Genomic DNA, 27,725 nt, shown 5'->3' with positions numbered 1-27,725 from the left:
TAAAATCATTGGGGAAGCCATCTTAAAGACATCTCACCCCAGCCCTCCCTGGTGGTGCAGCGGGTTAAAGCACAGCACAAAGAAGCTAAAGCTACTTCCGCATGAGTTCAATTCCCGCCTGCCCCAGAGGTGACCACATGGCGTGGCAGACCTCTCCTGACCCTCCCGCTGCTCCCCTCAGCAGTGTATTTCATCAGTCTGCCAGTTCTGTTCCCCACTCTCTCTGGTGAAGTCTCTCGCCGCCTCTGGCCTGTACCCCAGTTCTGTATGCACAAATAAATCTTTAAAAAAAAAAAAAAGATGTCTCACCCCAAGTAACAATGCTGTTTTTAGGTAAAGCATTAGAGAAGTTAATCTTTTCACAGATTTCCAAACTTTATCATGTAAAATGATGTTAAAAACATTGCATGCAAAGCTTACTTGACTGAAGCTTGGATAAGAATCCACTTTGCAGTATCTTTCTTCCCCTCAACTTAGTGAAGATACATCATGTAAAATCTTTGCCAAAAGTAAGATGATAAATAGGTAGCGCATCTGAAACTTGATTGAACAAGTTGATGCTGACAGGATTGTGCAGCACCTATCCAGTTTAACCAATTAATATATATTTATACTTGCACTGTAATTTTTAAATGGTTACTCATAATTAGTTGTAGTACATTGTAAATTTATGCACTCATGATTCATTGTAGTACAAAACAAATAGTAACTTTATAGAGAAGATTATATCATGCAGAAATGTACATACATTGCTAAGGAATTTGGACTTTATTTTCTGGAATCCTGTGCAAAAATTTAAAAATAGATTATGTGAATCTGTAAGTTCTGAAATAGAACAGACTCCAAGATACACTTTTTTTTAAAATTTCAATTGTATTTATTTTCCCAACCATAAACATGGGATAGCAAGATACATCCTTAAGTGGAACAAAGCAAGGTGTAGAGGTAGTGCATCCTACAATTTTTGTAAAAGAGGTTGAGAAGATATCTGAAAAGAATCACAAGGAAGTGGCCAAAGTAGTTTCCTCTAGAAAGGAATTCAGGGTTGGAAGACTAACTTCATTTTGTGGACTCTTTTCTACAAGCATTTTTTTTTCTTTTGTATCTTTTTTTTTTTCAAACATGAGCAGACTTTTTTTTTTTTTTACATTTCTTATAAGTTAAAAAAAAAGTGTTTTAAATACACCAGCAATGTACTTTCATAGAGGGATCTGCTATATGATTTCTTTACTACCTGGAAAATAAAAGGTAGGGCCTCCCTCATGAGGAAAACACCAAACTTTGGTCGGTGATACCGAAAATTCAGGGGAAAACACTAGTTTTAACATTTAACATTAGCAGCATTAAGGTTCAGGTTCCTCCTATGCACAAGTGTGCCATGCTTGTATTTTTCCCCAAGTAGCTTATAATAAAAGCATAGTATATAAATCTATTTTCAGCTTAATATCTTTTTCAGATGAGGAATATATAGGTATGTATGTGATAGTAAAGAACGTAGCAGTGATTCAAGTAAAAGACAGCATATTTTTTTAAAGTCTTTCAGTGAAACAGAACCAACAGGATATGGATGGATATATTTGTATATCATTTACCTGTTCATATATGCAGATATACATAAGTGGAGGGAGAAAGATTACCATGAGGAATTAGCTCATGTGATTATGAAGGCTGAGAAATCCCATGTCTGCCATTTGCTGGTTAGAGAGCCAGGAAAACCTGGTATAATACAGCATTAGTCTAAACACCTAAGAACCAGGGGAATTGATGGTATAAATCCTGGTCCTAAAACAGGAGGTACGATGTTCCAGTTCAAACAATAAGGCAGAAAAAACAAATTCCTCCCTCCTCTGCCTGTTTTTCCTCACACCTTCAATTAATTGGATTCACACTGAGGAGTGTGATATTTTACCGAGTCTACTGATTCTAATGCTAGTCTCATTAATTCGTTAAATCTCATGCTGACCTTCACAAACAGCTAGAAATAACATTTAATCTGGGCACTTTGTGGCCAATACAGGAAACTTACAAAATTAACTATCATAGCCACTAAGAGTTTTTTAGAGACTGGGCTGTTGGACAAGTTGGTGGAGAAATGAGGAATTTCCTTAGAGCTTAAAAAAAAAAAAATTGCTCATATATAGTACAGACACAACTAAATTGTAAGGAAATATAACATATTCTCTTGAGTTAATATTAATAATGAAATCTTCAAGAAATTCTTCTGAGGTGGGCAAAAACAGCTGGTTTAGAAAATGAGAAATGTATCTGGGGATAACTGTAAACACATAGGAAAGATAGAGCTTTCACTTTTGTTAGTGAGAAAATACAGTTTCCTGATAATATAGTAAAACAATCCAGGTGGCTAAGGACATAAAATCATAGCAGAAGGGGAAAAATTAAATTCAGCAACCTATAGTGATTCTTCTACATTTTCATGCTTAGTTGAGTACTAATGAAAAGGATACTTCAAGATTTTGTTTTCAAATTAGATGAATTTAAATAATACTAATATCTGCTTGGGCTGAATGTAAATGTGGAATATGAAATAACTTTTCAACTTTAGTAGCATTTCTCAGGATATCATATTTTTGATTATTACTGTTTGGAATTGTAGGTCATGGTACTGTATGGTCACTGTTGGTATTCTGCTGTATTTCTAGAAATGCTTTTATTATGTTCTACTGCATATGTTCTGATACCCAACACCATTCTTTTTCCATTGTAAACTTAAAAGTATTAACCTTTAAGCAAAAGATGTATTTGAATTAAACATTTATTTTTACAGCTTGATTTTGGCTTTATTTTGTTTTAAATTTAAAAATACCCAGTAATTGGAAACTTAAGCAGTCTAATCTTTTCTGGGAAGTTGATAGTACCACTGATTCCTTGCCCTTGTACATTATTGTTAAGAGCAGGTGAGATTCCTGTGAAAAGAAATTATAAGTTTTAATATATACACTGATAAGACTTAAAAAGTGAAGCTTTTGTGGAAAGCAACTTGTCACTGTTTATCAGAGGTAAACACAATTTAGCCAATTACATTTCCAGGAATTTTTATTTCTGAAAATGTGCAAAGTTGTATGTAGAATGATGTTCATTATAGATCTGATTATGATTTTTTAAAGATTTATTTGTGCATACAGAACTGGGGTACAGGCCAGAGGTGCAAGGGCGGTGAGAGGATTCACCAGAGACAGTGTGTGGAGCAGAACAGGCCGACTGACAAAGTACACTGTTGAGGGGAGTAGCCGGCAGGTCAGGAGAGGTCTGCTGACCATGTGGATCACCTCTGGGCGGGCGAGGCTGGAACTCATGCTCAAGTGGCTTTAGCTTCTTAGTGCTGTGCTTTAACCCGCTGCTCCATCAAGGAGGGCCCGATTATGATTTTTTTAAAAATCTGAAAGTGTGGCATGACAATCAGATGATAAAACATATAACTTTTGAAGAATGACCTTTCTATCTATACTGAATTATATGAATATATATTGAATGCTTATTCTATTGTTAATTTAAAAAACTAAAGTGTGGAACAGAATACACAATATGTATTTTAAGTGTGGACTAGAAAGTATCTGTTTATATATGGTTGAAAGGGTACCTGACAAACAGATTAAAATTTACTTCTAGGAAATGGCATATAAATACAAGTATGTATTACTTTTATAATACACATTGTCAAAAGTTAGTAAAGTAGTATACATATTAAGAACAATAACTCATAGTAACAAATATTTCAGACTATCAGCTAATCTGACTGAGGGGTGGGGCACTGAGTTTAGAGTTCGAAGTCCTAGATTCATATTCTAGAACTACCATCCAATTAGCTGTAAGAACTTGGAAGGAAGCCAGCCTTTTAGGAGCTAGTTCTATTAACATCTAGCATTTATTAGCTATTATCCTTAATGAAAAACTTCCTTGACATGTTGTCAAACTGTGGGGGGTGGGGGGGAGTTGGGTACGGGGCAGGAGGGGGCAGTAAACCCCTTGGGAAGAAATCAGCAAACTATGGTGATACAACACCCACATAGATGTATTCACAGCATTTCATTGACCTGCTGCACATCTTGCCTTGGTACTCTGAGTTATTCTGGCATTGTGCATATATAGACAGTGGTGAAATAATTTTACAGTGTAGAATCCTAAATTGCTTATTATTATTTTTCATTCAGAAATGCTGTAGAAAAGCTTCCTGAATATTCCTTGTTTAGTGTTCAGTGTTTCATATTTTATAGAGTTGATCAGATATATGAGTTGTCCCCAGGTGTCTATGGCTAGACATATAGTAAGCAAAATATGGGATGTACACACAAAGAAATATTACTTATCCTTTAAAATGAAGAAAATTCTGACATATGCTAACATCTGTGAACCTTGAGAACATTTTTCTTTGTGAAATAAGCCAACCATAAAAAGAAAAATACTGTATGATTCCACTCACATGAGATGCTTGTAGTATCAGAATCTTGGAGACTATAGAATGGTGGTGGCAAGGGTTTGACTAGAGGGAGAGGGACATACACAATTTCTGTTTAATAGGTCTATAAAGTTTCAGTTTTACAAAATTAGAACTATGCAGGTGGATGGTGGTGATGGCTGCACTAGACTGTGAATGTATTTAATGTCACTGAACTGTACTGTTAAAAAAATGGTTAAGATGGCAAATTACGTATATATCATCACAAGAAAACAAAGTTGAACAACAAGTTGCCAAATTTCACAATACAGTAGGTCTACAAATAGCCTTGTTTTCTTCAATGCTGTTTCATTAGAATGTTGATGAGAAAAAAGCAGTTCAGGCCAGTGTTGAACTAAATGACATTTGAGGAGACCTGTCTTCATTATATAGAATGTCTTAGCATCAGTGATTATTTTTTGGAAAATAGGGCTTTAAGCAAAATGTATGTGTAATGAACCCATTTTACCATAGGTAAGTATATGTAAACAAGCGTTGAATTCTTCGGAGTATTTATGTAACAAATTAAGAACCAAAGCACTTTCAATATTAAACAGTAATTTATATTTATTCATTCATTTTCCAACCCTCTTATTCCAGTTCAAATGTCTGAGGTGGCCAAAGTCTATCTGGCAGTTCAGAGCGCAAGGCAAGAACCAAAGTTGGACAGGACACCTTCCTGTTTCTGGCTATACTTACACCCAGGCTGGTACTATTAGACCCTCCAGATACCCTTTGAGCACATCTTTGGGAAGGGAGGAAAGCAGAGTACTCAGAAAACTCACAGGCCTGGGGAGAATGTGCATGCCCACACAGTGGCCCTGGTCTGAAATATGTTTTCCTTTTCTCTCAACTACATTATGATAATTTTATTCAAGAACATGCCATCCATTGTTTGACTTACAATCTTAGTTTCTAGGACTTATTGATGATGTTAATCCAGGATTTACTGTGTGTCATTGGGTGATGATAATATCTAATGTTCAAAATCTTTATAAATATTTAGTTTTTTTTTTTCCTTCTGTATATCTAAGAAAAGCCAACTGATGAGCACATAAGCTAGAAGTTTAAAGTGCACATGTATGGCAACTTAGTTACCTAAAAGTAAAGAAGCTGGTATTAGAGGAGTTGGATTTGGTTCTGATTCCACTGCTTAATACTCTATCCTTGTCGAATTTTAACCTTTGTATGGAGTTGTTTTAGATGTACAGTGAAACAGTATATTATAAACTACAAAATACTAAGCAGATAGAAGGAATCATAGGATCTTGTCCAATCTAGACTTTTTTTCTTTGCAGTGTTTTATTTGATGAAAATAAACTTGAAAATAAAAACCCTTCATGCCAATTTTCTTAATGTAATATGACAGTAATGGTAAAATAGGACATTTATTACATTTATTAAATTCATGACAGTAATGGTAAAATAGAACATTTATTACATTTATTTTAAATTCATGCTAACCACTATGAAATCTTTTGGCCAAGCTGTGGTAGCATATATAAGAGCTTATGACCTGAAGACTCTTGAATTGCAAACAGATTTAAAGTTAGCAAAGACTAAGCCAAATCACATCACAACTTCAAATATGCTTAATGAGATGACTTCCTGCATACCCACCACCCTCCCTCCCTTCCGTAGTTAACTTTTGGAGGGAAGCCTTAATCCTGAACTGACACAATTCAAAATGGGTTCTGATGAGCTACAAATGTTTGTAGTAGTATATTCCGTGAAATAAGCTGCATAACAGAATTACTCCCACTGTGAATTTGTAAGCTTTTTAGTCTGGATTGAATATGTTTTCTAATGAATTGTTTCCTTTATTGATCAATTTCAGGCATGAAATTCCTATTTTTATAAAAAATAGAAAAGTGTGGCCCTCCCTGGTGGTGCAGCGGGTTAAAGCACTAAAAAGCTAAAGCCACTTCGGCATGAGTTCAATTCCCGCCTGCCCCCGAGGTGACCACATGGCGCGGCAGACCTCACTTAAACTGCCCACTGCTCCCCTCAGCAGTGTACTTCGTCGATCTGTTTGTTCTGCTCCCCACTCTGTCTCTGGTGAAGACTCTCGCCACCCCTGAGCCTCTGGCCTGTACCCCATTTCTGTATGCACAAATAAATATTTTTTTAAAAAAATAGAAAAGTGAACATGAGAACCAGCAACAATTAAAATAATTAGTTTTGACCACCTTTTATACTTGGAATAAATTTGTTTTGAAGATGAAGCCCACCTGAAGTGAGGATTTTTTTCCCTACAACATAATATAGACATAGTTTTTAGAAGTAGGTGAATACCTTCCTTATGCTTTGGATTTTTTTTTTTTGCAAGATAATTCCAGTATTTGGAATAGAAAGTGGAAAGTTAACTTTGTGGTTTAGAATGTTAGGGTGCCTTGGCCAAGAGTTAACAGAAGGAAAGGAGAAATAGACAAAAGTTTTCATCTCTGCAACACTGATAGATTCACAAGAATCTATTATTGGCATAATTGAAATTCTGAGATTTCTGCTGCACCCCTATCAAGTGAAACTTGATAAAGTTTATAATCCCCTTTCCTCTGAAGTATACTCACCATGCATCTAAAGCAAATGGAGAACTTTCTTTTGATCTTCCTCAGCCTCTAACATGACTATGAGGACACTGACTGTACTAGTAGGAAGATGAAATTATAATTAGATTATTTTTGGTTCTCTCCATACCCATGTCTTTATTAGAAAGTTGTTTGAATTCCTGTGGTCAGTGGAATAAGGAAGCACTAGGTTATTAATAGTTTCCAATGATTTCCTCAAGAGTTCCTTTGGTTGCAAAATCTTTTGATGCCTTTGTTGATAAGGTGGGTTAGGGTGGTGAATGGGCTCATTTCTTAATAAATATGTGATATTCAGATATTCTTCTTTCATACCCCATTTCTTCCTTTATCAATCATTTCTTGACCCCACCTCATACTTTTTTAGTTGGGTGTTAGCACAACAGTTTTTCTCTGCATTGGATATATGACATTGCTACTTATCCAGAAATAACTGCAAGTAATTTTCCTGGCAATTAAAAATAATCTCCAGTAATAGTTGCTCTAGAAAATTCTCATTCCTTTAAAAAGATGCAGGAAAGCATTTTTACTTAACCAAGTAGTGTTTTTGTTTTTCACCATTAGGTTTAGGTTTTTCTGTTTTTGTCATTTTATTCATTGATTAGAAAAAGTTATCTTGAAATTTGGATATTCTTTGTAATATGAACTGAATTGTAATTATATAAACATTACTTGTTAAAAGATTATAAATGTGTTCCTTGGTCAACCAGCTGTATGCTAAAATGGATGCTTTTACCGTTTTAAAAATGGAGATTTTGTACTTTTTGTTGTATGTGATGTTAATTTTTCCATTTTTATTTTTAAATCATAGACCATTAATGTTTTACACTCTTGGAACACATTTAAAGCATTGAAAATACTCATTATAATGAGAAAGATGTATACTGAAAGCTGAATGTAGTGGATATTAAAGTGGCAGAGATATAGACAAATGCTTGTGACTCATCTGTAAGATGAAAGTAACCAGAAAGGGGAGCTAGTGACTTGCCTGCAAAATTTGACCGAATTGCTAATGGGTGGGATGCTTCAGGTACAATGAGCTGGAAGAGCACAAGGGATGATGAACTAGAGAATGCAGACTTTCTAAATGCACCTTTTAAAATGTCATATATATTATCTGTATACATGCAGGTCTAAAACGGGAACTCTACAATTTTATTTATCAACTTTCAATTTTTAATGTGATCAATAAATACTGAGAGTTCTCTTTCTAGGGACAATTTAGTTCCATTTTGCTCTTATTGTTTTATTTTACTTTTAGATAAGAGAACTATATTTTGTTTATGTAAAGGAGTTTTCCTCTCTCTTTTGCTTTCTTTTAATTCTATAACATTATTAGTAATATCTATCTCTGGATGGCTATTTTGTAATGGTTCAGACTATAGTCTCCCCATTGAGAACCACAACGTCATGATTTGAGATGACTTTTTTCCAAATAGAAATGTGGTGCCTATCTCCTTCTCGCTAATTAGAGCCCACTCTGACTTTCTGATCATAAAACTTATAAAGTCATACAATGAGCAGACTTTTAAAAAGAAATTCTTGTGCGGTGGCCATTAATAATAATGGGAACATCTGTTTCATCTGTGGCAGCATCTTCCATGGTCACTGTTCTGTCCCCACTGTGTGTATCCCAGATACCCAAGCAGAGGGCAGAAATGGTATGTCTGGTAGCCCCCTCTGTAGGCATTTTATTTTGACTAGGGTGAGTGAGGGGACCCTGAGGGTAGCAAGTCAGTTGCATTTCCTACTGGGAGAAATTGTCCTGTATCCCACTGAGCCTTTTCCTGGTTGCAGCAGAATTGGGAGACAATCTTTTTTTTTTTTTTTTTTAAGGAATTCTGTATTTTAATTCTCCATTCCTTAAAATACCTGAAGTTGAGGATTAATGGTATTATTTACTTATACCAATAGACAACTATGACTATTTCTTGGAGTCACCTGGGGAACTTAAAAGAATTGCTTGGCTTCTTCCCCAAGATTCTGACTTAAATGGTGTGAGGTGCAACCTGGGTATTGGAATTCTTTAAAGCTCCTCATGGGATTCTCATTTGCTTTAAAGTTAGAAAATAACTGATTAGTCAATAAAAGTAAATACAAAGGAATTTCTTAAAACGTATCCTTCACAATTAGAGTAATTGTGGGGTGAGATAGTTGTTCTGTACGGTACTGTCTCTCCTTGAGGCAGGAGACTTACTCTTTGCTGTATCCCCAATATGTAAAGTGACATCAAGTGTTTAGTGGGCGCTCACAGAATACTTTCATTGAATTAAGGAATGTGCTTTTTAAGAACCAGTGTAATTTATTTGATGAATAAATATTTGAGCATTAATTCTTTGAAATAATCTGAACTATAAGAACTAGTGGCAAATTAGTGATGAACCATGGATTACATGTGTGCATGTACGTAGGTAGCAAAACTAAGCCTGGATATTCATTTAAAAAACAGATAAAAATCCCTGCATGAATACAAAGTACTAGTACATTCTTATTCTTCTTATGTGTATTTGCACTTGAGATAACCCACTGTGACAAAATGATTATCCCACTGAGGCAAATTTCCACCATGAAATATTTCCTTTATTTATTTATTTTTCTTTTATCTCTTGAAAAAGAAGGGTTTTTTCCTGCTTACCATATACATGTATTTTGCTTTTCCTGTGTGAGTGTTAATAAGAGCAGTACTGTCTCCTTTCTTCAGGAAACACCTTTTTTTTCTGTATGATGTAGTCAGTTTCTGTCATTTCCACTTTAATGTGACGAAGTCATCCTTTTCCCGTGAAAAGGAAATTTCCCAGCTGCTCATAAATTGTGAAGTCTGCTTTGGGAGAGAGCAAGAGCTGAGAGAGAGCTTCTTTCTAGTCTCTGTACTAGAGAGTACATTGCTTTTACCATACACCTGATCTTTTCGTTTTTAATAGTTTAATCTGATTGACAAGACATCCTGTTTGAGAATTAACTGGTTTTGTATGTCAGACCTAAGGTGATAGTCCATTGTGTGGCCTGTTGGCAACATGGTCCTGCTCCCTTCTCATTGACTTACAAGGTAAGCAGGGAAAAAGCAACATACTGAAAGGGTTTTATTTTTCTGTTTTTCTTTCTTTCTTCTTTTTTTTTTTTTTCCAGAGTCCTATAGTGTTTTCTTGGTTAAAATGCTCACCACTTCCTCTCTTCTCTTGACACACCCATAGGGGTATGTCACTGTTTCCTTTGTTTTGAGCTGCTTTTGGTAGGTAGAACTAGTGTTTGGAGTATGATCTACTGATATACCTGAAAACCTCTAATCAACATCTATGTTTCCTGCTAACTGGTTTACTCCACAAACCCACTCTAAAGTTTAAGAGCTGTAGGAAGGATCTGCCATCCTACTGGGGTGTGTTTTGGTTTCACAATATACCTTTTGGGGGCTTGTGCACAGGCTGTCCCTAGTGCCTCAGACACATTCTCATTGCTTCTTTGTTTGGCTGTTTTCATTTTAATTATAATTCATAAATCACATAGATATTTGTGATTTAGAAGTCACTTATAGCTCCATTATGAAATGTTCTTTCTCCCACCTTTATTGTTCTGGGTCTGAGTTAAGTACCTTGTTTGTGAGCTCACATAATATCCTGTGAAGGATAAAAAAAGAAAATTCTGTATTTTAGCACCATGGGGACATCAGGTATTGTAAACTAAAGATCATCCATGCAAGTGTGGGTTTCTTAAAAGCCAAAGCTAGTTTTGTCATTCTTCCTACAACCTGTTTCTTCAGAAGAACACAGACTTTTATGAGGAGACATCAAGATTAAAGGTTATTCTGTGGACTCTCAAAATACTTGTCATCCATAGAATTACTGACGCTTCATCAAGATTATTTGAAGGGGGTGCATTACACAGGCCTGGTCAAAGGGTGCATGTGTTCTGAAAATGTGAAGTAGAAGTAACAGAAATGGGGCTTGGGAACATTTATATTATTTTAGATTGCTACTTCCTTTTCAGCTAAGAAGAAGCCTGTAGCTTTGTTGTTAGCAAAGAAGATAGTCTTAATAAGTTTGACATATTACAGCTGTATCCTGTACTTCATGTGAAAATCTGTTTGCTTTCCTTCTTGTTCATTTAATATTTCCAATTTCCTAATGTATTAAAGTTTATTCCAGTGTTTCATAAAACAAGAAGTTGGATATATGCCCAGATGAGAATGTTAATCATGGTTAAAACTAGATAATAGGCAAAGAGTGAATTAAATATGGGGTATTTATATTACAGAAACTAAATAATAAGGAAAAGCCCCTCTGAAAAAATTTAAAGGAATGACCTACAAGCATTTGGCTCTTTTAAACTAGTGCTTTAATTAAAATAGTTCAATTTATTTTACAAACCACACAATTCCTTTACAAAGAATCAAATATTTGCTCTGTATACTAGCTGTTATACCAATTTACCCTCTCTCAAAGCTTTCAAACAGCCTCCGGATGTTACTTCTTTCATCTTACCACCCTGAAAATCTTTGATTGCCCCTGGAACAGTATTCCCTGACCAAAACTCCTTCCTTCGTAGGATTTAATACACTGGTATTTTCTAAGCCTTTTGCTCATATCAGTACAAATTCATTATTGGCGTTTGGAAATGTGTTTCAATAATTTTGCCCCAGTTGAAGTGGAATGGATCATTGATGATACAGAGAAATGACAATTAAGATATTCCATGGAGGTAGAATTCCAAATTGAACATTTAAGTGAAAACTTTTTACTATGATAGAGTAGAAAGAATATTGGCCTGAAGCCAGGGTATAAGAGTCAAGTCTTCCTCTGGGAACAGAATGAGAGCATCTGTTACCAGTAATTTTGTAAGGAAGGAAACAGATTGATACTGTACTTTATACAGGGTAAACTCTCCCTGAGATGTACAGATATGCTGAAATACACAGGTGAAATCCAAGTGCATATGGAAGGAATAAAGAAAGTCCATTTGCATGCAGACCTGTAACAAATGGACATTAAGTCCTCACTTCATGTCAATTAATGTGTTGGTAGGTTCTTGGAAACTGGGACTTTAAGCCAAATGACATATAAAGAAACCAATTTTAGCACAGACTAATTGCTTTCTGAACAAGAATTAAGTTTCTGGGGCATATTTCTGATTATAAAAAATCTCTAAACTTTTAAATAAGGATCCAAAACACTCTGATATTACAGAATTGTATTTATTCATTCACTTTCCAACCTGCTTATTAGTTCAGTGTTGTAGGTAGCTGAAGCATACCTGACAGGCATGAAGGCAGGAGCCAACCCAGAACAGCACACCCTTCATTGCAGGGTGGCAGCCATACTTACTCACACGGGGCAACTTAGGCAACCAGTTAACTGAGCGCACCACATAGCACACACAGCTATGGGCTATGGTTGGGAACCCCAAGAAAATGCAGACATGGAAGAATATGTAGACTTCTATACAGTGACCTCAATTTGGAACCAATATTTTTTTTATTATCACTGTCATAATAAAATGACCGTGTACAAAACAATACTGTTTGAGGACCTGATGTATTTTGCTTTTTGTTTTGTGTGGTCCTATTGCATCATCCATGTAAATTCCCGTCTGTGACATCTTTTTTTTTTTTCCCCCAGTAGACTCATCACTGAATGTTAACATTGTGTGAAATCTTGTTGGCATCTAATTCATACCCTTCATTTGCAGCTGAAGAATCTAAGACCCAGAAAGACTGAATAATAACTTGTTCAAAAGTCATGTTGTGAGTTAGAATCAGAATTGGAACTAGAACCTCATTGTGCCGACTCCTAAATTTCTACTATTGAGAATACAGCTCTGTCTTTTATATAGTAAAAGTATGAATTATACCACAAAAATCTCCAAAATAATGAGAAATCTTAATAAATGGGTGAATGAGGCCAAATCTTTTTCTAGGAATCCTTCTTCCAGCCTTTGCTTTCAATATTAAATAATATCTGCCAACAGATATATTTCCATATTACAGCCTCTATCAGATTCTTAGACTATGTGATAAAAGACGAAATTAGGATGTAAAGTTTCTGTACAGTATGAATCCAGAACTTCCTCATGAGGGGACAGATTATATAACATGGAAATGTGTTGTTTTTGAGCAGAAATTGTAGAACCTTAAACCAGCAGAGAAAATAATGAAGGGGAAAGAGATTCCTGGTCATTTGCTGTGGGTTAGTGATTACATGCAGTTTTTGTTTTAATTTTATATGACTAGTCTTACAAAGTGTCTTACTTTTTAAATAACTGAGTCCTTTTTATTTTTAAATGTTTGGGGAATGTTTCTAGTGGCTGGAAAATCAAAGAGGATCTGAAGATCAGAGAAGTTAATTGAGGACATTCACTGAGATATGTTAATGTTTTAACATTGCTGTTGACCATGCATCACAGGGGTCATTGTGATCTTCTGTTGCGTTGCTGATGTGGAGAAGTGGGTATAAATTACTGATTTGAGACCTAATTTTTTTTTTTTATTATTTGAGAGACTTCAGTTTATTATGTATCTGCATGAAGGAGTTAAATTTACATGAAAAATATTACACAGTATACTTTTTTCATGCAAGGACAAATCCACTTTGGTTATTTGCTCTTCAACAAGCTTAAATTCTTGAGGGGTAGCATCACCCATATTCTATGTCCAGTGGTCTTAGCCAGGAAGACTGCTTCAGAATTTGGTGTAAACCACACCATTGTTTCCATGAACACGTGTTACCTTTCTCCAGATGATTCTAGCTTTATTTGGTTTGCCACCAGGAATTGTTGTGTTGTTCTTTGCTTTGTAAATGTAAGCACATTTCTTGCCTGGTTAGAACTCAGTTCAGCTCGAGCATTGACACCTTCCTTTCATTCTAACAAGAGCAATGTGCTCCCTCTGGCTCCAGAGCCCTGCTTGTAGCCAGCAACAGTGGTCTGGGACGACAGCCTTCCACCATGTTTCTAATGTCCTGCTCCCAACAGGCCTCCTGGCAAGGCCTGTTCTTGTTTTTATAGGAAATAATCATTTAACTTGTAAGAGAGCGTGGATCATTTCTTAAAAGAATTCGGGTTAGGAAAATGCTTTGGTTTTTGTGAGAAAAGGGACTTAACAATTTTTTCCAGAGAGCTAAACTAACAAACAGTTACATGCTGTAACTGGTCTCTCTTCAAATGATTTTTTTAAGTCAAACTTTAAATAAAAGTTTAACATATAGAAAGAGAAATGCGCAGATCATTAGGTGTGGTTTGATAGCCAAGTTCAGTGTGAACACGCAGTGTAATTCCCCCTACAAGGAATGGAGCCCCAGTGACACCCCCCAGTGTCTTCTCAGCATTACCCCCATTCCCACCAGACAGCCATAGATGCATCCATACTATAGGGTAGCATTGCCTGCTTCTGAATTTTATGTAAATGGAATCATTCAATATCTACTCTTTGGTATTTGACTTCTTTTGCTCAATATTTTTTTCTGTGACATTCATCCATGTTGTGTAACAGCAGTTGATTTTTATGATTTGTATTCCATTTTATAAAACATTCAATCATTTCTCCCATTTGTTGACAGTCATTCGTGTTGTTTCCAGTTTGGGCCTATTAAAAATAACTCTGCTCTGAACATTTTTGTTTATGTTTTCAGTGTTCATATGTGTGCATGTCTACTGGCTGTATTCCTAAGAGAGGAGGAGTTAGATTATAGGCCATGTATGCCCAGATAATGCCAAGCAGTTTTCTAAAATATGGTACTAAATGAGAAAGGACTGCAGTGTTTAAGAGTTCCAGATGCTCTACATTCTTGCCAGTACTGGATTTTAATGTCTGTTTGTTTTTGGTACTGCTTCAATTTGAAACTTAGTAGTAGGTAGATAAGCTCTATCCCATTGTGATTTTACTTTGTGTTTCATTGAGGTATACTTCTTTAATGTATTTGTTTGGTCATTTGGGTATTCTCTTTAGTGAAGTACCTGTTCAGATCTTTTATTAATAGACAAAATTAGATTGTCTGTATTTGTAGTGTTTTTTAAAAAAAATATTCTAGAAAAGCTGGTATGGTCAAAGTTTTGTCTTCCTAACATTACTAACGCAATTTTTCATCTTCTGAACAGAGAGGGTCTAAAACAACTTTTACTCCTATTCTCTACTCTCATTTCATATGATATTACTTCCCAGGATTTTAGTTCATCTTGTTTCTACATTTGTTATTGCTATTATTACTTATGACTATCTAAGTTTGTTTGCTCTTTTTTCTTCCATTTCAGTTCTTCCTTTCAATTAATTTCTTTCTGAAATTCATGCCTTGAAAATTATTTTGATGAGCTTATTTTAATGAGCCATATATTATTTTACTTACTCTTGAAAGGTAGATATACACTTTGAAGCTAACCATTGTATTCTTTCAGTACTTTGAAAATAATTTTTCTGTCTTAGGGCTTTTACTTATTTTCTCATTTGAGCCTCCTATAGAACTAATTGGCAGTCCTATGTGGGTGGTAATATCTAGATGGTTCTGGAAAATTTCTAGCAATGATCTCTCCCTCCTTCTGGGAATGCCAGGGCTAAGAGTTCTTTATCCTTTGTCTCTTAGTCTCTCTTTTACATATTCCATTTCTTTGTCTCTATGCTTCCTTCTAGCTTGTTTTTCATATCTATTTCCAGTTTATTTTCTTTCTACTTGGACCTAGTCTACTATTTAACCTGTTCATATATTCAGTGGTTTTTCCAATCTACTGGTCCTCCTTTATAGAGCTTGTTTCTTTTACATGTTTCCAATTCTATCTTTAAGGATTTTGAACATTTGTAGAAACATTTAATATTCTCTGTCTCAATATTTCATTGTTTGCTTTCTTGGGGGAGGTGTCAAATTCTGCTCTTGGTCTTTTCTGCTGACTTTTGTTTAATGTGGTTTGTTTGCTCATGTGCTTTATAGTAGTCTGTTTTGAGACCACCTTTCTCCAGACAGGATTTATGGCTTGTTTTTGCCAGGTGTCTGGAAGCCCTACCAACCTAGGGTCCTTTATATTACTTTCTTGGCTTGGCCTTTTTGACCTTGCTGTTGTATAAATTCATATCCTAAATTCTTGGGAGAGAAAGGCTATTATTACATATTATCAGAGACCTTTTTTTTTTTTTTGTCTACTCTTTAACTTAGGCTGTTGTTCATCAGGATTCGGGCTTTCTGTGTGTGTGCGTGTGTGTGTGTGTTTGTGTAGTAGTAGTAGTAGTAGTAGTAGTATCTGTAGTAATTCAGACCTCTTAAAAGGAACTCTCAATTTTACCCCCCAACTTATGACTTGGGGAAGCCATGGTTTCTAATTCAGCAGTTTTTCTCCACAACATTCAGCTCATCATTTTCAGAAGACCAGTCGACTTTTTTTTTAATCCTCCTCAATCTGGTAAATTCACTGTGACTAGAATTAGGAATTCTTTCATAAGTTTGAAGTGGTCTGTATCACTTTGTGATATAAATTAACTGTTACCAAGAGGCTCATTCCCAATCAGGAAATGATAGTGGGCAAAACCGAGGGGTGTCTAGTGACCCCAGACTGCCTATGTAGCCTGTTCCAATGGGGTCCGTGCCACCCGTGAGAATAAAAACAGAGTAATCATAGCCCTCCCTGGTGGCGCAGTGGGTTAAAGCACAGCACTAAGAAGCTTAAGCCACTTTGGCATGAGTTCGATCCCCGCCTACCCCGGAGGTGACCACATGGCATGGCAGACCTCTCCTGACCTGCCCGCTGCTCCCCTCAGCAGTGTACTTTGTCGATCTGCCTGTTCTGCTCCCCGCTCTGTCTCTGATGAATCCTCTCACCCTCCACATCTCTGGCCTGTACCCCAGCTCTGTATGAATAAATAAATAAATCTTTAAAAAAAAAAGTTATCAGAATCCAGTAGTGTGTTCAAAGGTCTTTAATCGATGAGAGATTCAAAGAAAATGAGTAGAAGAGGGAAATGCAGGCTTTTGATCAAACTCTGAAGTCACCCATCTCATCATCGGCAAATGTCTGGCCAAACAGCTGGGGCCAGAGAGGGGAAACTGAGGCTAGGAGAATGAATCCAATGCACATACTTGCAGGAACCACAAGCAAGGGGTTAGGCAGGTCCCAGAGGGCTTGTTTGGAAGGAGAATCAAAATGGACCATGCAAACTGAATTTACCAGAGAACTAAGATAATGGCTGCCCAATCTCTGCTCTCTTCCTATCAAAGAGCCTGCCTGCCAGAGTGATAAAGCCACAAAGACTGAGGCCAGAGCAACCTGTTAGCATATCCACCCACACCTCAATCCTTGCCCACACCACTGGCAGCCTTGCTGCTCTTTCCTTTCTAGCAGTCCCTCAGTTCAGAAGTCTGGTACATGGAATGCTGGGAGTTATAGTGCAGAATGGCTTGAGATATTGTCAACATGGAAATGGGGTGGAGTTCGCTAGTTGGCAAGCATTTGCTCCTCACTATAACTCTAAAAATGTCTAACATATTTATAAATTATTGAATTAAGAGTATTAGTATTTCTTAATAATGCTGTGATCTATATAATGACTTTATATTGCAAGAGGCTTAATAATCCTAGCTAATTTTTTATTTGCTTGTAGACTAATTGGCCAATGTGCTAAAGTTGTAGCTGGTTGCTTGGCTTTGTGCGAGTCCTTTCTGGTTGATCACAAACATGTGACTTTTATGTCATGGCACAGGCACACACTTGTTGATGCTACAGTGGCCTTTATCTAGTTCCTACAGGAAGATCTCGCTTAACGTTTAGAAGAATGGACAAATTTGAACAATGTAGTAAACCATCTGCAAAAAGCTGGAAATACTTGGTTGTTTTTTTTTTTTTTTGACTTTCATTTCTGGGGGTGCAGCAAAAGTAATAACTTATAACACTGCTAAATTTGAAATTGAAAAAAGTCATTTGCTTCTGGCAGAAAACCTTTCCAACGTCCATTCAGTACCTCTCACCTCTGATTGAAAAATATAGTAATAAAGGTTAATTAACTTAAGAATATTATCTTGCTGGATTTTTTTTTTTTTGGTGTTTTTATTTTGTTTTGTTTATCTTAAAAGCAACTGCAAAGGTCGTTTGGGTCTTCTTTCTCCTTTCTCCCTCTCCTTTTAATTAAAACATCATATATTTTATTACCTTGGGCCAACAAGAATCCATTTAAAAGGGTTGAGAGCTGTTTTAGGTTAATAACTTGGCAAGAGCCCTCAGGAGTCACAGTCCTGTTTATCTTGGAGTAAGTTTTAAAAACTCAGCCATTGAACTTGTTTCTATAAGCTGCCAAGTTGAAGAATGGAATGAAGAAACACCTAATACTAGTCCATATTTCCCCAAATTCTTGTCAGTTATGCTTTATGTGGCTCTGTTATTTGAATGATGACACAATCCACAGAATGACCATCAGTAAGCAGCACAACTTCATTTTTTACACAGACTTTGTATTGCTTTCCACATAGTTCTCCAAGTGTCATTTTCATGTATAATATTTTTTTTTGTTTAATGCATTTTAAGGGATGACCCATTTATTACACCCTAACTATTTTCTATATTGGAAAATACCCCATGTTTCCTCTTCCCCCAGTTATAGGACTGCATAACCTTTCAGCTAAACAAAACCAAAATTGTTGACTAGCTTACAGTGTTCCACCCCCTTGAAATAAGCCACATAGCTCCCTATGGGTGTGTCTTCTCTGCACTGCTGCCCCAGCCACTTGACCCTGCTTATCTCCCTCACTCTCGGTTCCTTGTCTCTTCTTCTTTCCTAGCTCCTCCTCTCCACCAGTCTGTATACTGTGTTAGTCATCTCCCTTCTCAAAGGCCCACGGAGCGTTCTCATGAGGCTTTTGTTTGTTTTTGTTTTTCTTATTCTCTAAATATTCTCAGGAAGTTCCTTTTATATAGTCCAAAGATACATGTTTTACTGAGGAATTAGTATTCCAGGATAAAACTTCTCAATCTTCTCAATTTGAACATTTTAAAGAGAAGAGGGTTTGGTTTGGTTTGGTTTTTTTGTCAGAGCTTAGGTATTATTGGTGTGAACTTATAAATGTAACATAAAGATGACAGAGTTGGCTGTATCCCAACATAAATGCAGGAAGATAACTATTTTTAAAAATCAGGCAAGGAATCTTTAGGAGTAAAGAATTCATGTAAATCTTACTTTCTCTGGTGTAGATTTGTTTACTCAGGTTGTCTTCGAGTGTGTGTTATAATGATGATCTTCATGTTACTCTTCATAAAAGTGAGCGTTTTGTTATCTATGTATACTTCATTGTTCATTATTCTTATGGCATTTTAACATTGGTAGTAATGATCACAATGTGTGATCCAGTGTCAGCAATTTAACATACTACCCTTTTCTCCTTTCATCAGATTGCACTAGTTTTTCAATCTTTGAAATTAAATTTTCTGCTATGCATGAACATTTCAGAGGCTCATTTCAGAGTCAGTGACCTTGAGAATTTAGGTGCCATATAATACAGTGCTTGTAATCAACCATTTGTGTGGTTTTTTTCCTTCCCATCCCATCAAACCTACTGTTCTTATGTTTGATACCTTTAAGTATTTGAACCATTAGGGTATGCTAGACTTGTGCCATGTTGACCATGTCTTTGTTTAATGGTGTTGGCACTAGGTGTTTTTTTTTTTTTTACTCCTTCCATGATGATATGGTGCCATACTACTTTTCACTTCAAGGTAATTGGGCTTCCTTATTTCTACGTCATTGCTTGGTGCAGTGTCTGAACCAGCTTTGTTACAAGAAAGGATAAAAATGGCTTCTTTTCTTAGCATGTAAGTTAAAAGATTAGGGTGAAAGCAAAAGCACATGACACAAAACTGTATGGTTTGAATATAGATTGTAGGGTTCCTGTAGTTTAAATCACACAAACCACTGTTGAGTGTTAACTGGTAACGACTTTTTTTCCCTTTTTGTATTATTTGTGATCTGTCATAAGTTTATTTAAAGTAAAACCATGTATTAAAGAATAGGTTTATTGAGAAGTATGTCATATCTGTCAGGGTTCTTATATATCTATTCCAATACCTGCTTATCCTTTTAAGATTACGCTCCAGTATAATTTCCCTGGAACCTTTCAAATGGACTCTTTTCTCTGATTCTATAATATATCTGTTAGAGCACAGTAGCGCAGCCAGCTATATTATTTGAGAATCTGTCTCTCCCTCACCCCCCATCTTCTAAGTTGCTTCCATTTTTGGCTTAGGGATATAATTCATTCATTTCTTACTTCCCCCAACATACTGCTCCTCAAGTTATAACACATAGCAGGGGTTGAATAAATTGTTAAGAAAAATTAAGCAGAAAGAAAGATTTGTCGATGAATTGATGTGCCAAGGGAGAATTTAAATACTAATTTTTTAAATCTAAAATCACCACGTGGAGGAGTTTGAATACTTTGGTGGTATGGTAACATGTATTTGAAGAAGTGTGAACCTTTGTGCCTAAGTCATACACAGTGTTGTAAACCAATATTACCTCAGTTAACATAAAAATAAAGCTGCAGTTCAGTTGTAAATAAATCTAAAATCAGAGTAGATTGAAATATCATTATCACTGGAGATCTGACACAGAGAAAATTGATTTCTTCTAACTTTTAATACTTTTGGAGCAAACTGTATGAGGTAGTAAACTGAAGTCCCTCTAAAATGCAAAAAAGAGGTGTTGTCGACGGATTTCATTTTGCTTTAGTTACACCCGTCACGCTACCAGTTTTCCTGAGCACACGGGAAGATGACGCATGTGCCAACCACCCAAGACACAGGGCAGGGGTTGGGGGAATGGTACACTATAAATAGCAGGAATGAAGAAGGAGAAAGTTTCTAAACCAGTCTCTTGCCCATCTGGGAAAGAGCTTGTAGATTTGGGGACTCAGAGCTTTAATTTTGTGGGTCTCGTCATAGGCAGGAAGCACGTGTTCTAGAGCTTGATCTTGGGAGACTAACCTTGTTCATCCTGTAAGTCATGTAACTGTCAGCTTGCCCAAGGACTTGAAAATTTCTTAAATAGAAATACTTACACTTTGCAAAATTAAAAATAGTGTGCTTTATTTTTTTTTTAAACTGGGTAAATGATTGGGTTGTTGGAAAAGTCATGACACATTTTTGTTTGGAAAACAGAAAAATTACATCCTGACTTTTCCATCAACCCAATATTTGAAACGTAAAACATATATTTTTTTACCTAACGAGATTTTTTTCTCATTAGAAAAAGCAATCATTTTAAAGTGACATATTTTCAGACCCTTGGAAGAGATCAGAGCAAAGTAATATTTTTAACAAGATATACATGTGCCATGAATTTTCATGTTATGTGGCCGTGCTGCTTTTTATTTTTGTTTTCTATTCTCTTTTTGGACTTTTCACCGCAGAAGAAATTGAATGCAGATTTTTAAATTACACATATGTATGTATTCTTTAATTTTTGTTCCATATGTTTGTTTTTCATGTAGTCTATGTCTTCATTGGAGAGGTGGTTAAAACAATCCATTTTTTGGGAAGTTTTGTATCATGGTAGAGTCAGTCACATACTGTTGTTTCACATTAAGTTTGGCAACCTTTGCATACAATATAAGCTCTAGTTGGGTTAATTTTTGTTTCAAATAAGAATCATGTCTAATCTTTACACCTAATGATTTACCACATTTCAACCTCAGCTTTATGAGATGAACTTGTTGATCATTGTAGGTTATGGTTTATGGTTTTTGTCCAGAATAAAATACTAATTTGAATCATGTTTTAGTTTGCCGCAACCTTGCCTTTTCTGTATTTGCTTCCTCTTGAATTAATCTCTTAACAAATTGCCATCTATCAAATATTAAATAGGCAAAGAACATAATTCATTTACCATGTAGTATTTTTAATCTCCTTCTCTATGGTAGGCCCTGTGCTGGGTCTGGGGTAGCTCACAGCACATGTGCTGTGGTGGAGGTGAGCCAGTGGGCTGTGACTTTGAACTTCATTGGAGGCTTCTAGGAGGCTTTCCTTCACACGTGCATCACTGCAAGGGAGCAAAACCAGGATTTTCTCTTTTGGGAAATCACTGAATATAGCCACGGATGCCTAGAAACAAGAGCTGCATTTTACCAACTTAACAAAACTCCATTATCTTCTGAAGTGTGAACACCATGGTCAGTGTTTTTTGATCAAGGAGATACTCATGGTGAGCTGTCACTTCTTAGGACAGTTTGGGGAGGAAAGCCGTGAACGAGGAAGAGCTGCTCTTGTGCTCGCCCACCATTCTAGGCTATCTGATTGAGCCTCCCCTACTAGCAAGGCAAACTGTTCTGCCTTTGTAGGTAACTCCTACAAAGAACTCACACCTCAGCTTTGGTTTGTTTTTTGTCCAGATCTTACTTCTCCCTTTGAATTTTGTTCCCTCAGTGGACTCTCTCACTCAGTTTGGTTGCGCACAGCTGCTTTGGTTTTCTTTAACCATCACCTCCCCCACAATGCATATGAAATTGACCTACTACGAAAATCATTTATAATGAAAAATAATTTCTATGCTTTTTATCTCCAGTATCACTAATTGTCTGACTTTACTTGTTTAATCTGAACCTCTAAAAGGAGCATAGTTGTACCACCTGAGAGTATTGTTGTGGGCGGTACATGAGGTAAGTATTTAAAGCACACAGAAGTCTGAGTTACTTCAGGGACATGTGAGCAGTAGCCACTTCTCTGTGAGCACAAAAATGGACACAGAGTAGGTTTTTAATCTCTTTGTAATATTTGATACCTTTTAATATGTTCTGTGTTCTCCCAGTCTCCCAATTTTTCTGGCACTTTGCTTTCCTTTTTGGTGAGTGTTCATCATTAGTGTTTTTTGCTGTTGAATATTGGTTTCCAGGCATATCCATCAGTGGCCCCTTAGTCTGGCTTCACCGTGCTGGGCTCTGTGCTGGGCATTGGAGCACAGAGGTGTCTCCAGCCTAGAGGAGGAGACAGTAGAAGCAGTCTGCTGGGTTGTGAAGTTCTGTAATGTTCTTCTTAAAGCATTATGGAAACACAGATAAAGGGACTTGGAATTTGTTCTGAGTAGATCAGGAAAGTAGGTTAGCTTTTAATGGACCTTGAATACTTTCTTGGTGAATTAAAAAAAAGAGGTCATGCCAGACAAAGGGAAATGTTTATACAAAGACAGGTAGAGATATAAACGTCAGGGAGATCAAGTCTGTGCCTTCCTCCCAGCATCATCCCAGCTCTGTCATAGTAAGGAGAACAAGGAGGCTTTTTTCAGATGTAAAAAATTGCTTGCTTCAAATAGTGAATAAAGAGTTCTGCTTTATTTGCTGTTACTTTCTTTGTCATATACAAATGAGAAGCAAGCATAGGTGTAGCACAGAAGTTTTGAAGCAATGCATGAATTCTGCTTTCCCTCCATTTACTGTTTTCTTTCTTTGCTTACTGCGTGCCAGGCACTTTACAAAGGCTCTCTTTTAATTTGCACAAGTTTATGAGTTAAGATTTTCCTTGTTTTACAGATGAGAAAACTGAGCCTTGAAGGAATTTTAAAACAAAACCAGAAAACTTATCTAAAATTCATAACCTGTGATTGTGAGAGCCCTTTCTCTGAGCCAGCATTATCCCTAAAGCTTCTATTCTCTTCATCCTAAAATGAAATGTAGCACTGCTGCTTGTGAGCCGTAGCCTAGGCCCAGCCAATAAATTACTGACCAGTTGGGAGGTAGAATGAAGGTAATGTTCTGTATCTTGATAGGAGTTTAGGTTGTACAGGTATATACATGCATTTCTACATTTCATTTTATGTAAATTTTACATCAAAGGAGAAAAAGCTATAAATAAGTATTGAACTCTAGGTTCAGTTATATGCATACTAAAGTATTTGGGGGAAGATTAATGATGTCAGTAACTTAACATAAGATGTACTAAAAATAAGAGATTAATGGATAGATAGAAGAATGAATAAATGAAGAGATATGATACACCATTGTGTTACTAAAACACTATGTTAAAATAGTGTTAGTGGTAGAAGCTAGGCAGTGCTTATTTACCGCTCACTGCAAAAATCCTTTTAGTTTGCTGTAGATTTGAGAAATTTAATAGTTAATATATAAATATTTAAAATATTGTTATAATCAATTATTGGGGGGGGGAATTACTTTTAAAATGAGTTAATAATTTCAGGTCAACAGCCCGTCCTTTGAAGGGACTTTGGTAATGCTACCCCTGGCTCCAGTTAGACAATCATGAGTTTAAATGGCCCATTTCAACTCAGATGGACCTCTCTTTACTTAGCCAGCCTTGGAGGTGGGACAGCTCCTTCCCTTAGATATTTCAAATTAGTTTAAATGTTCTATGAAGCTGAAGTTTGCCAAGGAAATTCATCCCTGTGACTGAGTCACTAATAGTTATACCATTTATCTAGAAGTTAATGTCACCATCAACCAAAAATTAAAAAAAATACCCCCCACCCCCAATATTTACTTGAGCAGATGTATGTTAAGGAAAATATCCTATTTGGGTTCTGCACTTTGTTTTCAGGCTGCCACATGTTTGACAAGCTTTGTGTTTCTTTAACAAATCGCACTTTGTGCTGCCCTAGCCTGTTAGTTGGAGACAACTTCTCCTTGTGCTGGTTTGAATTCTAGCACTTGAGAGCAACTTCACTCTGAAGTTTATGGAGTTCTCGCTAGCCTTCATTTGGAAGGAGAGCTTATCTTTTGGTTGGTTAACCCTAGCCCTGGTGGTGCCCAGAAGGAGTGTCCTGTCTAGGCTGTGTTTGAGAATGTACAGGCGCTAGGAATCATGAGTCTTAGCAAAAGGGGAGGGGCAGACCTTTAGTACAATGAATTCAGTCATGGGCCTACTTTCATACTAAAATCAGGAAGATGTTTTGAATCATTTGGTCTGAAAGTCATCTTTCTCTTTAAATTTCATAAAAATAATCAGCATTCATTTTACATACTGAAAACACGCGTTATTTTACATGTTGTACATTTGAAAATACAATATAACAAAATGGCATTTTACACAGTTAAATGAAAAAAATAGTTGAAATAAAATTGGATTTGGTAAGCAGGGAGGGAGAGACAATGCTTTGTAGTTGTACTTGAGTCCACGCTGTAGTTGTTCAGCCTCTGGCACTCAGTAAAGAATAGTGTATTTTTACTTAAAACCCACAAAACTGATTGGGAAGGGAAAGGGAAATGTGATTGTTTGAAAGTGTCCTAGAAGACTGGATCTGTAAATAAATGCACATGAATCTGTCCAACAGGCAGGTGTAGTTGAGTGCCAAGTAATGTCTGGACAAACCCAGAAAAACTTGCTTTTCTGCATGATTGTGGTGAAAGCACTGGCTCCAAGCAACTTTCATGTGTATAAGGATATTTTAAGGGACTCAGCACTCAGAGGGCAAGCAGCTATGTAGTGCAGAGAGTGTTGGCTGGTGTAATGTACTGGGAGCATGTGGATTCCTAAGAATGTCACACCTTGTCTCTGCCAGTAAATCAGAGTGTCTATTCTTGATTCTAAGTCTGATGTCATCGGCAGATTTTCCTCTTTATTGGATGTGTGATATTCAGAAGAGAGAATATTGTTAAATATTTTGCTGTGATTGGGGTGACTATACAGGGTTTTTGTCATCGTTTTTTAGCTATGAAATAATACTGGCAAGTCCCAAGAAAACTAGATCTGGATTTCATTTTGTCTCTTCAACTCTGTGTGATCTTGTGCACATTCCTGACATGTTACAAACAGCTTGTGTCCCTGAATGTGCAGGATCAATTTTCAGTGGTAAAGGTCCCAAAAGGAAACAGACTGATTCTTCCATGCACAAACAGCTGGACAGTTGTGGATGGAATTAATTGCTGATATATATTGGCTGTGTTTTTCTTCTCTTGTCATTTCCTTTGCAGCTGTGAAAGTGAAGTTTGACTTGAAAACAGACATTTCCAGCAGTGCAAATCCAAAAAGTATCAAGATGAGATTCTCCTAATGTAATATCCAACTGCTACTTTTGAATCGTTCAAGAGCAAGTGTTGGCGTGTGCAAGAGCAAGTGTTGGCGTGTCCATATGGGAGTATGTGTGTATAAAATGTATGTGTGTATACACACACACACACACACACACACACATAAGTGGTTGGGAAAGTAATTCAGTAAAGCAGAATATGAACGTAATATTTTTGGAAAGGGTTAATTTATCGAATGCCAAGAGTAACCTCATAATCCAACAATAAGATCAGTCAGCTTCCCCTCCCTAGGATTTGGAAAGAGGGTGTTTTACTCCAGCTCTCAAAATACTGAAATGTTCAGTGCTCCAGTCTGATTTATTGTTCCAATACTAACAGTTGGTGAGAGTAGTGTAACAACATAGAAAAATATTTTCCTTGTCTTCTCCCAAAGCCCTTTGCCATTGTTTGCTTTAAATTCTGTGTAAATGAGGATATAGCTTACATTTTACATGCTGTGAACTTACTGAGAAATTTTCTGAGTTATAGAAGTTCAATTAAGTGTTGGGTCTCCAATGTGTGTCTAAAGGGAATAGTATTGATTAAAATCACTTTGAACAGTAAAATGCTTGGTATCTTTAATAACTGACAAATGATTTGACACTATTAAAGATTTTGAGAGAGATGGTATATACCCTCATTAGTATCTTATTTGGGTATACATAGAAAAAATTAAAACTGAAAAATTATTTGTAAAAGTATCACAAACTGTATTAGTGATTTTTATCAAAACAATTTTCCCTTTTCTGTGTTTCTTTCAGTAATCTACCAGAACAATTCCAAAGTCAAATGCCTTATTTTGAACAACTCCTGCTACTTAGTTGATAATAAAATGCTTGTATCGTTTCCAAGAGAGCTAGAGAGTTGGTAGAGACGGGTAGGTAATGTTTATGTCTGCGTTCAGAGTCCCTATTTTTGCCAAGGAGGTCGAAGTTAAAGTGCTAAAGTGAGTCCTGTTTGTGCACCTTGAGGCGGGAGCAGCAGCTGTTGCTAAATTTAGAAGCTGGCTGATTGGACTTCCTTGACAGTAATCTACTTCCACCTAACTTTCTGTTGGTTGAGCTGCAGTGATCTACCTTGCAGTTTATCTTTACTTTCTTTGTGAAAAAGAAATGTCTGCTTTTCATCTCATGTCAGCAGAGTTGATCTACAAGCACGAACTTTTCTCCTGTTTCTTTGAAGCAGATTAGCCAATTCATTTAGTCTCTGAGGCCTTAAAAAAAAAAGTGTTGTGGCAGCATTAACGTGCAGCTTGTTCTCTCTGAAGTCTGCCTGGGTGTGTTGTTTCCCCCAAATGGGCTCCACCCTTGCTCTAACCGCACTGAGTATAGTTATCTTGCTTTTTAAAACGAGTTCATTTTTCGGACAGCATTGCATCAGAATTGCCACACAAAAACCAGCTTAAGAAATGTGCAGCACTTCAATTTTTGTGTGTGTAAGTAATGGGCTGTCTGTTGTAATCTTGATAGTGCACAGTTTCAGGGAAAGCATAGATAAGATAGATGGTTAGTTTTGTGCCAGCTGCTAGTAACATGCAATATGGGGAGGGGCCTGTGGCTTTATCACTCAACTAAATTTTTGTATTAGTTCACTTGTCTTCAATATACTGAATGGTTTTTCTACTGTTTGGGGGTGTTTAAGCCAGAGGGAAATGCTGTTGTCTCCCAAATGTGCTTGTCATTTGACCTTAAATACTTCTAATAGTTTTTCACACTGAATCTGTTGCTT

At 36.4% G+C, this 27,725-nt stretch overlaps 1 protein-coding gene and 1 pseudogene across 3 annotated transcripts in view; one reads left to right on the top strand and one right to left on the bottom strand.

The window, feature by feature from the left end:
* ADD3 (adducin 3 (gamma)) overlaps nt 1-27,725 on the top strand; it is a 112,547-nt gene that overhangs the window by 34,214 nt on the left and 50,608 nt on the right. Inside the window, exon 1 of one of the 3 annotated variants that reach the window (XM_012723751.1) lies at nt 27,410-27,432. The exons of the other annotated variants lie outside the window; for them this stretch is intronic. The gene's annotated coding sequence lies outside the window, so the exon portion shown is untranslated. Of the gene's footprint in view, nt 1-27,409; nt 27,433-27,725 lie in introns of those variants that run through there. 3 annotated transcript variants of the gene reach the window in all.
* LOC101634919 lies at nt 13,621-14,389 on the bottom strand (annotated as a pseudogene).

Source organism: Condylura cristata, unplaced genomic scaffold, assembly GCF_000260355.1.
Source record: "Condylura cristata isolate star-nosed mole 26May11 unplaced genomic scaffold, ConCri1.0 scaffold00011, whole genome shotgun sequence".
NCBI classification, from domain to species: Eukaryota; Metazoa; Chordata; class Mammalia; order Eulipotyphla; family Talpidae; genus Condylura; species Condylura cristata.
The sequence above is the reverse complement of the archived record's forward strand: the minus strand, read 5'-3'. Positions and strand labels throughout refer to the sequence as shown.